Source organism: Lepidochelys kempii, chromosome 3 (assembly GCF_965140285.1).
Source record: "Lepidochelys kempii isolate rLepKem1 chromosome 3, rLepKem1.hap1, whole genome shotgun sequence".
Lineage (NCBI taxonomy): Eukaryota > Metazoa > Chordata > Testudines > Cheloniidae > Lepidochelys > Lepidochelys kempii.
The window spans coordinates 106157487-106174624 of NC_136382.1; positions in this window are offsets into that span (position 1 = coordinate 106157487).

Genomic DNA, 17138 nt, shown 5'->3' on the forward strand with positions numbered 1-17138 from the left:
TGGGCCCGGTCTTTCAGCACTTATTCAGAAGATCCACAAACAACACACACGTCTTCCCTCCAGCAGGCATGGGAGGGTTTTGTCTGAGCTAGGCTCTCCGGCAAATGAGCTGAGGGTAAAATATGCGAAGCCCCCGAGCTCCTGGCAGGGATCAGGGCCAAAGGCAGAAATCCAATCTGGAAAGGTAGCTTCTTGCGCAGGCGATCGATGTGGCTTTCCCCAGCCACCGCAGTCTGCAGAAGAGTTGAGCCGTCACCCCTCTCTGAAATGATTTCTCTTCCTCCAAATGGACACGCCCAGCGTGTTGACCTGCAGAAAAGGGGGCACCTTGAGACCTTCTTGTGTTTGTGGAAGGAGCAGAAAGGGGGGCCGGGAAAGGACTGGGAAGCCCCGGGTTGGGGATGGAGCAATCTGATGCATAAATGGCCTTCGGGCTGCCTTTGCCCACACTAGAGCAATCCAGCCCGCACGTCCAGTTCCATCTCCCTGGCCGGTTACAGCCACCGCGCACACCCGCACGACTCCCGTTGCTGCGCTTCTCCCTCCCACCAGCCTTCCGAGACAGAGCTTTGCCTTGCGGGCTGGACGGCAAATCGCGGCTTGTGGCTTGTGTTCCGTTCATTTGAAATCCGACGTAGAAAGAAAAGTACACGCAAACAAGTACCGCAGAGCGATTTGCGGGGCATACGAGTGTCCCCCGCGATCGGATTGCGCCCGAATGCAATGAAAGGACGCGGGACAATTGTTGTTTTGCAGTTCCTGCAACTTTGGCTGGTGCATTGGTACCTTTTCACTAGGGCAAATTTTGTTACAGCCGAAAGGACACAACATCTGCTCCGCATGTTTCAAACCAAGTTAGCGGTATCCGAGAAGCTCTGTTAGTAGCAGTAATGTAAGATTTGACAGAAAACTTCACTGCACGGAAATTCTTGTACATAAACCCAGCCCTATGCCAGAAATGACTAAAAGCTTCTTTGCCCCATGCATACTATCTAATCCTTCCCCTGTGCCATGTGGCGATATAAATAACCAAAAAGAAATACCAGACTTCGAGAGAATGGCTTGGCACGGCAGTCTACAATTTAGATAGATGGGTTAGGTATTAAGTATTATTATCATCGTCGTCGTCTCAGTCTTCATCACCCCTTGTTGGAGTTTGTTAATGTAACAGGGTGTTTCCCAAAACTAGACCTTTTTGTTTAAAATGGGCCATAAGTAATTACTATATTCACTGAGCAGAAAGATTAAACAAGCAAAACACTGGCTTGGTAGTTCTACTCCTTGTTAGCGGTAGGAATGTTCCCTACAATATGTGCTTCCCTCTAGTCTATATTTCTCTTATGTGGGTGAATATAAAGCAGTGTATCATACTTCTATGTCCTATGTATTGATTATTCTCAATTACCTGCTACACTTTGCTTTTGTTTTGTTTACTTTAAAAAGTGAAATAGGGCCAAAAGCAAAACCAGTCTGAGACAAGACTATTAAGGATATTAAAAACTAGATCTTTGTCCCCTTTCAATCAATAGCAAAACTCCCAGTGACATCAATAGGAGCAGAATTAGGCCCCAAGACTCTATAAGCTTAGACAAATACATATTATAATAATTGTGGGGAGCAAATAATAAGAAAGCTAAACTGTGCTGGAAAAAACTAACATTTTCCTTCCCTTTTGATCCACCTCTTCATAAGGGGAGAATGCAAGTTTGATGAGAAAAATACATATTTTCTGATGAGAGGTAGATGCCCAACTGCCTTGCACTATGTGTCATGTGAGATTCACAGGATGTGAGGATGTGCCAGAATAGCACAAGTGCTAATTATGTGACCATATATGAAATGTAATAGATTGTCAGGACTCCAGGTTTAATTTTAATGATGCATAAACATCATGGCTGATTAGGACTTGCAGATTCATTATACAGTTCTGATTTTTAAAGGTATATTAGAGTGGGAGTAATGAAATTCTATAGACATTGTTTACCTGATTTTACTTAGTGAATGTACTTCAAATTAGCAACGCCAAATTCTGAATTCTTGTGCATTTTCTGATGGTGTATGGATGTGTCCTAAATATGTTTAGCTTGGAGACATGTTACATCCTGGATCACTTCAGTGGAGGTTTTGTTTTGGCAAGGAACACAGGATCTGACCCCCTAACATAAGGACTGACTGATTAATTCAATATGGTGTAATTTTAATGTATTACTACTGTGGGATGTTTAACAGGTTATTTTGTTTTATATTTTTTGCTACCAATATTTTGTTTATATTTAACCAAGACATTTTTAACCTGAGCTTTTAACAATAAGTATATCAAAAAGGAGATGACAAAGTTTTGACATTCTTATGATATATTATATTGTTACTATTTTATTAACTAATACTGGAAAGAAAGAAAGAAAGAAAGAAAGAAAGAAAGAAAGAAAGAAAGAAAGAAAGAAAGAAAGAAAGAAAGAAAGAAAGAAAGAAAGAAAGATGACTGTTATAGATGCTTTATCATAATATGTTGTACTGAATTCTGAAATCTGCTTGTACTTCTAGAAAGCATGTATTTCCTTCAACATAAAGTAGTTAGGGTTCCTTTGTTATATTCTGTTTTTGCTCAGTGTGTAACTGATTTACAGCCAGATTGATAGTACCTTATCATTTGACATGCATACACCACTTCATTGTATAGTCTGTAAGGCTGGTATTTTATTTTTGTGATAATCACAAGCTTGTTTTCCAATAATTGGCTTGATTCTATTCCCAGTGAAGCCAGTATCAAAACTCCCATTGAGTGGAATGGGAGTAGAATCAGGCACAAGAAAGCTGTCACTCTCCAGATTCCAGTCAAATAAACCTAATGAGACAATTTCCCCCTTGACTCACACTCCTTTTCAAATTCATTGACATCCAGGGTAGAAGTCTGAGCAGAATACGATGCCATTTATTGGGTATGATCCTGGAGCCCTTACTCAGGTCAAAGTCACATTGAAATGAAGCAGGATCAGGCCCTTACAGATACTGGTTTTTAGACAGAATATAACATACATTGTAGATAATAACAGAGATGTGACTACTTTCTCTGTGCAGTGCAGTTGATTGGGGTTGCCATTTTCTTCCTAGATTTAAATACTTCTTTGCAAATCTTTATGAAAAAAGTAGACATTTAAAAAACTCTGAAAAGTCAAAGGGACAGAATTAGAAGTCAGTTTTCAAAAACTAATTAGCTTTATTTGAGGTGTGTGAATTGCTAATCCTTGGTGACATTTGCTATAAACAGCCTGAAATTAGTTTCTGTAAACAAGTAAAACCACTTAATCAACGATTTACATTTTGTTCATGGTTTTTTTGCCTTGCCCTAAAGATACCTGAATAGTAAGTTTTACATTTAATGAATGGATTATGGTAAATAAATCTGAACATCCATAAGATAGTCCTTCAGATATAGTAGGGTATTAATCAACAGTGAAATACTTTGCTGTCTTTGGATGTTAGAGAGAATAAAACCACCCAGGGTCGCTCATATGCATCTGTTACAGAATTTATTTTTTAAGTGCCTGGCAAAACTGGCATTACCTCCACACACTGAAATGGTCTGCACCACAGTTATTTGCTTTGTCAGTCATAAAGAGTTGTGATTATCACCTGCCCATTATGTGTGCAGAATGGGCTGAATCAAGCAGTCTTTGTTTTTGCAATGTTCCCATTTACTTTGGAATCGGGACCAGTTTGTATTAAGTTTAAAAGATAATCACAATACTTTTCCGTGGTCCTTATTTAATTTATTTCCTTTTTTCTCTCTGTTGACCACACACACATATTAAAGACTCGAATGTTTTAAATTAGTGATTCTGGGATTTTAAAATAACTAATAAGTTTTCCTCCTCTTCCCTTCTGGACACTTAAACCACTTACAGTTGTGCACATCTGAGTCTTTGTTAACCTCCTTTAAACACTGGCATTAATTCTGACCCTTTGCCACTGACTTTTACCAGTGGGTATGAACAGAGACATAAATAATGTCATCTGAGAATAAAAAAGAGACAGACAGAGAAGACATGAGAAAATATAATGGGGGAAATCAGCTGTGTTGTTCTTTGGTAAGTTTATAGGCAATTTACTATTATATTATATTGTACCAATAGCTAAAATATTAGTGAAATAATCAAATGAAGTGTAAAAATGGTGCTGGGGTTCCAAACATTTTGTAGAAAGACTAAGTTCAATTAAATTCAATTACAAATTGGCATTAAGAAGACCAAATAAAAACAGCTGAGTCATTCAATAACCCCTAGACATTTCCAAGTACTCCGGGCTCACTAAAGAGAAAAAACAATCATCTTTCAATATATACATACTGAAATCAGTCAGGCCATGTATGGCAATAGCACTTTAGCTACATCTATTCATTTAAACTCATTTAGATAAATGGAAAATAATATGCTTGGGGAAAATACTGTCAAGCACAAGCAGAAATTGAAAGAATGAGGTTCAGAAAGCAATGACACAGGCAAGATTTGGGCTGACAGTGTGTAATCAGATGGACACCAGATCACACCTACAGGAAAAGATAAGTAATATTCTGAGCTGTATATACGTTCTGAGATGTTTCTTGTATAAGGGAGACTTTCTAACTTAGGAATTTATGACTGGTCCTAATCAATGTCCCCTTTCAGAAAGGTACCTAAGAATGTGTGTAACTTTAAGCACAACAGCAGTCATGTCATCAATTCAGAACATGCCTTTTTGTGTTTTTCCCCTCAAGAATATTCTAGGGAACAGGTTTACTGGCAGGGATGGGGAAACAGTAGGTTTGGAGTGGTTATGGAAAGTGAAATAGAATTAGTTTCCAATCTCAGTAGACAATATGGATAAAGGATGGGAGAGGAAACAGACGCACGGAGAAATAACATGACTTGCCCTGTGTCACACAGCAGGTCAAAGGTAGGGCTGGGACAAGAACCTAGGTCTCTTGGTGCCAAGTCCAGCATCCTCTCTACTAGGCCACATTCTTTTCATGTTCTGCAGTGAGGGTTGGAAATTCCAAACACATGGTACAGTCTGATACATTCAGAAGGACAAATGCACTTGTTAGAAACATTTTCATAAGCCCAGGCAATATGCCATCTTTGGCAGGAAGGATTTAGCATCATCCAAAGAGGAAGTGAGCTCAAGCAGAGGCAGAGAAATTGTCCCAACCATCCCTTCAATTTTGTGGTGAAATTTTAATAGGAAGTTCCTAAGAGGACCCATTCCAGTACATCGGCACATAAGCTCTACATCCATGACAGCTGAGAGAGCTAACAGTCTCTACTAGGGTGGAGGGTGAGAAAACCTGGATTTGTGCTGGAAATGGCCCACCTGATGATCACTTTAGATAAGCTATTACCAGCAGGACAGTGGGGTGGGAGGAGGTATTGTTTCATATTCTCTGTGTATATATAAAGTCTGCTGCAGTTTCCACGGTATGCATCCGATGAAGTGAGCTGTAGCTCACGAAAGCTCATGCTCAAATAAATTGGTTAGTCTCTAAGGTGCCACAAGTACTCCTTTTCTTTTTGCGAATACAGACTAACACGGCTGTTACTCTGAAACCTGCTTTAAACTGGTTGCTCCTAGGCATCCATGAATGACACCGCATGCTCCTTTCCCCTTCTACCTAGTATCTCTCCTCTGTGGTCAGCCTTTGCTATTATTAGCCCATTGTGTGAGAACCAAAAGCTTAGATTCCAATCAGTGGCAGTGTCGTGTGCCCAGGAGGTCTTATTGGTCTGGCCTGAAGCCCTTTTTTCCTTACGAGTAAAAAATCCTGCCTCGCAGGAATGGTACAAGAATCACTGATGTACCGATGCCTTCATCCTGGAATGAAATGACTTTAAACACCACTAGCAAACGCCACTTGGAAGAAAAGCCTCGAGAATAATGATTACATTACTGAAGGCTAGATTGTGTACATTTCACTCTGCCCCCACATCGGGCTATAGTGTGGAGCCACAAACCCCTCCTCATTACCACCAATCTGCACCCATTTAGGGAAAGGGACAAGGCATGGTTGAGCACTAAACTGATTTACTCCTGAACATTTTCCACCTCACATATTTCATTTCATCAGTACTTCAGTGTCCTTGTGGAATAATAAAATAATAACAAAATAGTAATAATAATGATAATATAGTGCCAAAAGGCCTTAACCAAGATGAGGGCCTTACTGTAAAAACACATGGTAAGACACAGTCTTGGTATGGAAGAGCTTACACTCTAAATAGACAGATTAGGTGGGAAAGGTAGACAAGAATAAGGGACAACCAAAAAGTTAGGGGAGAGGAAGCAGCTGGATTCATTTCCCTTGAGATGGGTGAGGTTTTAATTTCAGATCTCCACATTAATGCTGTCCTAAACTTGCAGTGTAAATTAATCTGGGAACACTAGGTTTGTGTGTAAGATTGCAAGTTAAGTGTGGTGTAAAATGTGTTAAGTGTGGTTTGTCACTCATGTAACTAATAGTTTATTTAAAACAAGAGTTTTACAAAAAGTAGCGTTTGAATTATTCTATCCACCAACATCAACTCTGATACCAAGTGAATTTTCACACCAAGAGCCTCAGGTGCTTGAGATGAGTATGCCTGAGGGAAGGGATGCTCCTTGGCTCTTCATTCTGCCTATTCTGTCACTTCCCTACAAACCCACAGAGCTGCAGCCATGTGATGTTAGCATACATGGGTTTCCTGGGTTTCCAAGGGAGTTGATGAACATGCCAAGAAATTGACACTCTCCACTTTCTCTGATATTGGAGCATTTCTGCCCACCTTTAATCCTATTTGTTCATCTCCAGGCTGCAAAACAGTGTTTTGGGCCCTCAACAATTCAACTGCTTCTCTGAACCACTTTGGTCTGGAAATCTTATGACAGCTTTTCCCATATGTTTTCATTAGAACCATTTCCAGCCTTGGACAAATCCAGGAATTGCAGAAATGGCAAATTAACCAAATGTTGGCTCAAATCCTGCCCACTTTACTCACGTGAGTAAAGACCATCAGGCCCCATTTGGACGGCAAGTGAGTATTTGTAATAGTGTTAGTTAGATCAGAATCAGTGCCATTGACTTCAGTGAGTAACTTGGCCTGAACTTACTATATTTTCTAACATCAAAAGAAGTAAGAAGGTTCCATTTAAGTTTTCAATGACATTTCAGTTCAATTCTTATTGAATTAGACGGGTTCACCCATCCTTAAATTCTGCTGCCTGCGTGCCTAGTTTCCAGGCAAACTCACATCTTATCTGAAGCTAAAATTAACTTGTAACAGTTATTATGCAGAGTATGAGAGTTCTTAATTTCGTTTTTTTAATGCGGGTATGTATACGTCTCCCCCCCTTCCAAGTGCTCGTGAACAATATGTTATTCCACAAGAGCTTTTATCCTAGTGAGCAGGAACTGAATGAACAAAAGAATGAATGAATGAATTAATGAATGAATGAATGTATTAAAAAACCTCCACCTGCTCTGCTCCAAAAATCTCTCACTCCACTATATAGAGGCTTGTTAGTTTTGGCTGGCTACAAAGTACCTCCCGGCTGCCCTTATTTTTACACAATACAACAAATAGGAGGTGTTTTCAATTGAGGTTGATTACTGAAAATGAACACTTTGCAAGAAACCAAAAATTGCTAGTTAACCTCTTGCTGTGGCTAGTATGGGGTAACCCCCATTGTCACTGTCTAAGAGGTATTGATGGAGTGAGTAAATCAACAGCGGAAGAGAGAAAAGGTAGATTTCTCTAATGCCTTTCCAGAAATCTCATGCAGCTGTAAAGCACATGCATACCCTAGGGCCCACATATGTAGTACTTACTCACATGAGGAGTCCCCACTGACTTTGCAGGAGTAAGGATAACTCACACGAATGGGAGTTTTGCAGGATGAGGCCCCTAGAACCCAAAATATTGGTAAGCAATATTCATCTCTTCTCCCACAAACACCAGATACACACAGTGGCTATAAGAAAACAGAATCTGCTCTGCATTTTTTATCAAACAAGTGCAGCTATTACCAGAAGTTTGTATCAGGGATGCCCTAAAGATGAAATCCCGGAAATTAATGCTAGTTCTGTCTTCCTGGCATCTGATTGATTCAACTTGTACTGGACACACACCTGTGGTACTGAAGTGAAGGAGTTTATTGCTAAAGGCTGCTGCCGATGATTAAACAGAAGAATTTGTTTATTCCCAGTAACCACAGCTTTCAACACCAATAAAAAAGAACTGTGCCCCGCATGAAGGTGCTGAAATGCTAAGCTAGCACTCAGCTCCTTTTCTCTCTCTTGGTGGCATTTGAAAGTGTAAAGCTTTGAATACCAATTGCTTGAACTGGACATATGTGAATCTCTTCTAATCCTACTAATCCCGTCCCCAAGTGCTTCTTTGTATGGGAAGGCAACACACATAGATCTAAGTGAAAGTGGCCGTAATCCTGGAAATGTGGAAAAAGGTCCCAGTGTGAGAGTTGGGAGAGGGGAAAGCTCCCTAGCAGAGGGGACCTGCTGGAGAAACCATTGTCTTTGTGGGGGTGACTGAGGGTGGGGGGAGACATGAAGGAGAACTCTCACCTTTTCTGGGCTGCTGGGAGGAAAGCAAACCCACCCAGCAGGAAAGCTCCCTCGCCAACAGCCATCGCACACTTGAGCAAACCCACAGAACTGAGACAAAGTTTCCAAACGCTGGGAAATTCACCCACTGGCAGCTTTCAGCAGTGTGAACGCAGCAGGCTCAGCACTAATGTGCTGACTTCATTATTTCTCACTCTCGCCTTTCTGAATGGCCGATTTGTTTATGGAATTGTGGGCTATTCCTTCTTTTCTGTACACAGATATATGGAGAGAAACTGGGATCACAGCCCTAGTAAAAGGGTTAGACAGTGAGTGTAAAGGGGGCCTGAGTGTAAATGAGAATCAGGCCCCTTAAGCATTTAGTCTTTCCCAAACAACAACAAGCTATGTACTTAAAGTCAATTTGCAAGGGATCTCACACAGCTCTGTGTGAATACTGAATTTTAAAACCTCTGCATCTAGTATCCTGATCATAGGCAGGTAACACAGTAGATACAGTTTACAGCAAAATTAAGATTTCATTTTTAGAGCTTTCAAAATAATTTTTAAAATGGAGCAATTGAAAACATAATTTGGCAGCCAAAACTTTAGTTTGTCGAATAACTCGCTAGATAAAACTATGTTAGGTGAGCAAATTGAAGCCTGTATATCCTCTATCAGTTGACTTTTTTATTACCTCATCAGACTTTGTGCTTTCATAAATAAGTGTCAGCCGAAATCGACCTGCTGTTTAGTGATAGAATAAAGCGTCCCCAATTCAATTTGGAGATTATCTGAACAGTTCTGGCATGTGAGCCCACTGAATGGAGCAAGAGCTCTGGGTGACAGGAGGGTGAGGAGGAAGCAGAGAGCCCTGACTTTGCACTGAGCAGAACAATCTGATTTTCAACAGCAATAAATAAGGAACTAGGCAAAAGTCCCAACATGCTAAAGTGATTTTCATGCAGGCAGAACAGTTCATGTGACAAGCTGTTTTAAAAGTGGACTGCAAGATTGGCAGGTTTTTTACCATCAAAAATGAAACAAAACGGTCTGAGATTAAAAATCAAGCTGGGCTTGGTTGTTATAGGTCTGAGTGAATTCAGTGGCATTGCTTGTGTGAGTAAGTACTATTCATGCAAGTAAAGTGTTCCTAGCCTAAGGGCAAACTTCTGGACCTTGCACACAGCTTGTTTGCTCAGGTTGTGTGCAAGAGTTTTGCAAGGGGGTCTAGAAGGAATCCTCCCTATCCCACTTGTTAGTGTGGCTTCAGGAGACTGCACAGTGGCTTCACTACACCACCTCTGCAGGAGTGTTTGGCAATAGACCAGCTTTTGCAGGCTGAATGAAGGAAGGCCCAGCAGAGCACAGCTGTTCAGCACAAATGAAATCTTCAGCACTGTGCGAGTTGCCCACATCCTGCCCAACACCACCAACCACTCACACACCCTAAGCTGGAATCACACTGGTTCCAGTACTAGGGTATTCAGAGTCTTCCTCATCCAGAGAGACATGGGGTAAGAATTTGCCTGTCAATTATCTCTGACTTTTAAAAAACAAACAGATTTGAAAGATGAATTGAAAAGATTTTGACCTACTAGGACCTGAATTCAAAATTCTCTTTTACGCTTGTGTGCCCACGAGGGCTGGGGGGAGATACCAATGGAAGGAGGACACTCAGGCCTAAGAATAGTAAGCTATGCTTTATTGAAGGAAGGAAGGAAGAACTTATGCTCCAATCTGTGTGGGGAGCCCCTAGGATGCGCGGAGGGGCTGCAGGGGACTCTGGCCGTTCGGCACAGCTGACCAGGCGGGACTCCGCCGGGGGGGAGCCCTCTGCAGCGCTATATTCTCCGCGCTTATCTCGGGGTGACATGGGGTCACAGCTGGTTACATTCTTATATGTATGATTTATGCTTATTACATAAACTGACTTGTTTACAGGCAAAAATATGATGAGCTATGCTACAATATCTTTTGGCAGGGTCTGTCGGACAAAGTTCATTGAAACTGCCTGCATCCTCCGCTTACATCCAGTCACATACTCAGTCCACCACTTAGCTCCTCGCCAATCTTCCGCAACCTTGCCCCTACACTCCACCCCTTGGTGGACTGAGGTGTATTAGTTACTGCCACCAGCGCACACTGGTTTGGGGGTTGTTAGTCTGGCCAGGAGGGTGGAGGAGCAATTCACGCAGCATTGAAGAATGACAAACACACATACAAAGCCCAGTAGTCCAATCGATAGCAGGAGCCCGATGCGTCTCCCCCAGGCCCCGAGATCCGGAAGCCAGGAGGTTAGCCACCGCCAAGGGTCATCCCATACAGAAGCCCACGTCATGTAACACCTTCAAGTGGTCCATCATATTATGAACATCAGTCTCAATGCGCTTATCCTGATTTGAGTAAAAACAACAATTTTCATTAATCAAGGCACAAATGCTGCCTTGAGCAGCTAATAAATGGTCCAACGCCATACGATTATGTAATACAACCTGCAACAAAGAAGCTACTTCTAATTGCTGGGCTTGGATTGCATCTATGGTATTTGTCTCTATAACCTCTAATGTGGCTGAGTTATTTACAATAGCCTGCTCCAGTCTGGCCACCCCTAGCCAGGGGAGGAAAGCACGGACAAACTGATGGAAGCCCGTGGGTCTCTACCCAGTGGGGTTTGGGCTCCGTCATGGCCGTGCCACCAATATGTAATTATACACTGCATGAGCGTGCATGGTTTGCATTCCATATGTATAGGGGAGGAGCCGTCCCAATGTGCACCGTCCACACCATTGGTTGGGTAGGGTTTTATTCGCCCAACGGCCGCATAGCCAGGACAGCCCGGCCATCCTGCCATGGGGAGCCATGTGCTATCTGAGGCCTTGCGACACCAACTATCAGAGCTTTGGTTACACTGAGACCAGTAATGTGCATGCGGGGTTTGCCCGCACTTGATTGTGCTGTGGGGCATTCTCCATACGGGGGCACTGGCATTGTAGGAATACAGAAAACCACTGGTATGTAGTTCCCACTCGCCCCAACACCACCACCGATGGCAGAGGGTGGTGCCATTGGTATAAGTCAAATTGGTTTCGGAGGAACCAGAGCAATTGTCACTCGAGACCCATGCCTCTCCGGCCATCCAGTCACTGTGCATTTCCGGTGAGCCAGCAGTAATGTTAAATTGCCCGGAGTCCTGCCCGGTCAGCTGTCCCAAACAGCCAGAGTCCCCTGCAGGCCCTCCGCGCATCCTAGGGGCTCCCCGTACAGATTGGAGCATAAGTTCTTCCTTCCTTCCTTCCTTCCTTCCTTCCTTCCTTCCTTCCTTCCTTCCTTCAATAAAGCGTAGTTTATTATTCTTAGGCCTGAGTGTCCTCCTTTCCCTGGTATCTCCCCCCTCCTTCCCCCCCCCACAGGCACAACCTGCAAAAGCTGACCGCACTGTTACCCTAACAAGGCAGAAAGCAGTATCTCGTTTTGCTACCTATGTCTTAATGATGTCAATTCTTGCAGTGGAAAGGCAGAGCTCTGAACTCAGATCTTGAGAGCTAAGTGATTGGGGAAATGATTTTCAAATAGTTTGCTTTCAAATACTTTTATTTGTGATTCAAACCTGTATAATTATTCCACAACTGGGGATCTTCAACAGCCCCTTGCTTGCTTGTTTTGTTTAAAAGCATTTTAGTTCACATTAATGGGCTAAGAGAAACTGGGATGATTAAAGGGCAACAATCCCTGGTGGTGTGCCATTTTTGTATGCAACGTATATGCTGCATGCCCCAGGATGGGCTGTGCCTGTGGAAGAATTCTGTCATTTTGCATACAACTGTAGAACTGCATGCTTGACTAACAATATCATGGTATGTCATTGGTGGGAAGATTATTCCATTATTTAATGTGCAATATGTGACTATGTAAGTGTTCAGTGTTATGAGTCCATGTTTCTTGTACTGTGCCTTTCAATGTGAGGAGTCTCTCCGCTTACCTCCTCTGGGGGATAGCGCTATGAGGGTATTCAAAATGGAGGCCCTTACAAAGTGAGTGGCACACACTGTGCTCTCTCTCATGGAGACTTTCTTTCTTTCTTTCTTTCTTTCTTTCTTTCTTTCTTTCTTTCTTTCTTTCTTTCTTTCTTTCTTTCTTTCTTTCTTTCTTTCTTTCTATTAATCTAAAAGGTAATCTAAAAGGTTTTGCTCTTGTGTGGAAAAAATAACATGGCTTAAGGATGCTAAGCCTGATCCAATGACTTCAATTGCAGTGGGACTAGGTACACTGCAAAGGCTACTGTAATCTGGATTTCTAAATGCTTAAAAGCTTAATTTCTAAACAAGTCTGTGATGCACTTATTAGCATGTGTAGCAAAGAAGATGAGACCTACGTATTGCTTTCCTTGCTTGTCTATAACCAGTTTAGTTAAGACTCAATTTCAGTGGGCCAAATTCATCCCTGGTGGAATTCCAAATCAATGGTATTATATTAGGGCTGTATGAGCAAGTCGCTTCACTCGTGTAAATCAGTGTAGCTTCACTAGCTTCATTGGATTCACACCCGCTGACAATCTAACCCCCAGTCCTCTCTGTTCAAAATGCAGAGCAATGAAAAATAATTCTAAGTTTCAGCTGAGATCGGTGAACAATTAATACCTTTAAACCAATTTAGTTTCAAATTATTGCAAATACAATAAAGCACTTTAGCACCTTCCATCCGATGGGCCAACTTCACCCCAATGTATCACCATTGATGTCAGTAGCATCACACCAGCCGTGAACGTGGGCCTGTATGTTTTCCATTTGAACTGTATTCTTCATTGACATATTTAACACATCCTTTTTATGGCATCAAAGGAAAACAATTGTAAAACCGCTATTTTCCCCTAACTCAATGGCTCCCATACCAAAGGCCTTCAAGAGCTAAAAGTACTCCTAGCGTTAAATGCAAGTTTTGTTGGCTTTCTCCTTCAGTAAATCCTTCATTATCCATTTCTCCCTCAGTGAGGTGAGCTTTGTCTTCAGTCAAGTGCTCCTACTTAAATCCAGGGGTTGAAGGATCCAGGCAAAGTACATGCTGAAGCAAGGATCTTTGGGTTGTTAATCTTGTTTACGATACTATAACTTTTTACTTATACAGTACCTTTAATTCGAGGCTGTCATGACCAATGGGTCTTGAACCTATGTCTGCAGGAGCAGCCACATGCTGACCCTCCATCTGGCAGCCTGCTGATATTTGCTTACCTGGGAGCCAGGCAGTCCAGCCTCAGTTTGAGGCTCTGCCCCTGCAGACCTATTGGCAGAGTCCAGGACCAGCTGTGGCTTGCTGGCCCTACTTAAGCCTGCAGCAGGAACAGGAAGCTTCCTGAGCAACTGAGCACCACCTTGTTCTGGACAGTGTGCCACTGCCTCCTACTCCCCCCATCCCCTGGCTGGGTTTCCTGGCAACCTGACCCATTGTGACTCCTGGCATCTGATTTGTGGATCTGACCTCCAGTTTCTCTCCTGCTTCTGCCCTCCTGGTATCCTGACCCAGCTGACTCCGGTCTTGTGACCATGGACTCTGGCTCTGTGACTACGAGGGCTGGCAACCCAGGACCTGGCTATGATAGTAGCTTTCAAAGAGCTTTCCAGCATTACATCTCACAACACCCCTTTGATACAGAGAAGTATTGGAATATCTATTTCACAGATGGAGAAGTTAGGGTGTACAAAGATTAAGTGACTTGCCCCAAAAGCACATGGCAATTCACTAGTAGTGAACCAAATCTCCCTCCCCATTCTGGGCTGTCTGGGCAGAAGTCTAATTTATACTGATTCCTGGGCTGTTTTAGCAGATGGGGCATTGCTGGGATGTAGGAACATCTGCCCTTCTTCCAGAAGCTAGGAGGCGTGCACGACCCACTATGGCAGTTCTAGGCCAAGGGTTCCCTATGGTAAGGGAATCCTCCAATGGCTGATTATGCTAACTTTAGGGTTGCATTGTGCTGCTGGGGCAGTGCAAGGCAGTTCTGACACTGGAGAATTGGGCCCTACCATCTTTTGTATGTGAATAATATCAGTTGTGTCTGCGTTGTGGAGAGATTAGAGCTGGGAAGGATCTGCACTAGAATCAGAGGGGTATAGTCTTGTCTCCATGAAGGGAGAATGAGCCATGTATTGCCTATTGTTACTAATCTGAGTGACAGGGCTACAGACACCCCATCCCATTATTCATTCCTTGGGTAGAAAATGTATCCCATTGCTCCATTTCAAGTAGCCTTTCAATAATGCTAAGGTTTCCTTGCATTAGTACATTATAAATATGATAGCATTACTTTTTAAATGTCTCGCTGTTTCAAATGCTGTTTAATTAGGCACACTGCCACCCTGGAAAAATCTAAGAAACAGAAAACCGATATTGATTCTTTATCACTCTAATTGTCTATTTTGATGTGTTAAAACTGAAACAATCTTCCAGCTGCAATGTCTAATGAACTCCAAGATCAAACAAGAACTTGCTAATTACTAAGTTAATGAGGACAAGTTCACAGGCAGAGTTAAGTTAGTAATTACATGTTTCAAAGCATCTTGAAGCTAAATAAGATTTTGATTTGTGGCTATAATGGTATATATTTTGCATTTCTTCCGCCTGAACACGGTATAGAAGGGCCCCCATGTATAGTATATGCTGCTAATAATGTGGAAAGGGGGCACAAGGAAGACTTCAATAAACTAAAACTTGTTGTTTATAAATCCTTCCCCTAAAAACTGAAATCTCACTTACATTTCCACTATCACCTGTAATTTGTCTGTACATAAATAATTTCAATATTTGCAGTGTGCATGTGCGTGGGCTATTCTGAATTTAAATTCCAGAGCATGTGTCTCAACCCAAACAGCCAAGGAAAGGCTATCAGAATTTTAAATGTAAACATTAATGACTACATTTTCAAAATCTTTCCCCACTAGACCAGGTCTCTGGGTCTGTAGTAGCAGGATGCAAGTCATGTATGTTCCTTTGGGGCACAAATGTGGCCCACAAATTTGTACTTAAAGAGAGGTGTGTTCTCAGTAAAGCCAGGACACCTTATATTTAACAATTAAACTATTTTATGAAAACCAAGTTGAACTCAATAATCACTCTCCTGTGCACTGATCTACCTGCAGTCCTGAGCATCACCTTTCAAGATGGAGGAGACCTTTGGTCTCTGTAGTCACACCTCACTTCCTAACTTAACAATAGCAGCTGCTCCATGAGTGAGGGGTCCATGGAAACTCTGACCAAGAAAAAACACGTACAATCGTTTCTCAGAGGAGCACACCTGGGTGCAATGGTAACTGGAATGCAAATATTCTGCATCAGAAAATGCTCCCAACAAGCATCTATACCAGGCGAGCAGCCCACACCAGCTGCACTGCTCATTAGATCAGCCATGTTACACAGAGAAACCACACACTGGCTTGGCAGCTCTTTGTGGATGTATTTGCAGAGCAACCATGTTCTTCCAGCAAATGTTCTGGCCAGCCTTAGGCCCAGAAATGGAGGGCAAGGGAAGATGAAATGATCTACAAGCACTCTGGATAGCATAGGGCCCAACTATATCTCCAGAATAGGATTTCCAGGTGGCAAGTTAGTATATACAGGGGTCGCTTCTCATAGTTCAGGTATCTGTCATTTTATAATTGTACAATGTGAGTTCATTCTGTCTCTTCTTTAGTATTTCTCTCGCAGGTGTCTGGGAGTTGTTTCTATTGTCAAAGGAATGGGTGACTGTCAGACTTGAGGTACTGAAGTACCGTTTTTCCTTCTGTTCCTATTGTGTCTCTTTTCCACTGGTTTTAGCTTACATTTCATTACTTGTTTTTCTCCTCTCCCTCACCCCCGAATTGAAGGCGAACAAGAAAACCCCTCTGTTTGTGTGTTGAAATGTTTTCCAGTATAGAAATTTATTTTTCAGTTTCTCTATCTTTTGTGTTTCTCCAGAGATAGCTGACACCAATCCAGTGAAAGCCGGTGTGAGCCCACAGCCCTGTGGGGATCAGGGGATTTATGGGCCATTAGTTGAGCCAAAATTAAAGACATATTTAAATACATATATGAATCCCGAGGCCTGGCCTACACTAGGAAATTAGGTTGGTATAACTACATTGCTCAGGGGTGTGAAACATCCACACCCCTGAGTGACATAGTTAACCCAACGTACCCCCCGGTGTTGACAGTGCTAGTCTAGGTTAATGGGAGAATTCTCCCATTGACTGAGCTACGGCCTCTTGTGGAGATGGATTACCTGTGCCTCTGGGAGAACCCTTCCCATTAGCGTCTTCCCTGAAGTACTACAGCAGCACAACTGCAGTTGCACTGCCACGGCCTTTTGAGTGTACACAAGCCCAGGAGGTCCCACAATTTGGGCCGTCTACACTAGAAGGCATGATTTTTTGGTAAACCCACACTGGCTGACAGTCCGGGGATGTTCAGCTCCTTCGGCTGGGTTTTTTTTTTACTTTAGATTTGGGAGTCCATTTCAATAAGATCAACACGAAAATCAGAGGATTTGAACATCTGTGAACTTCTAGGCACCAAATCCTGCACTGCCCCAGCCAAA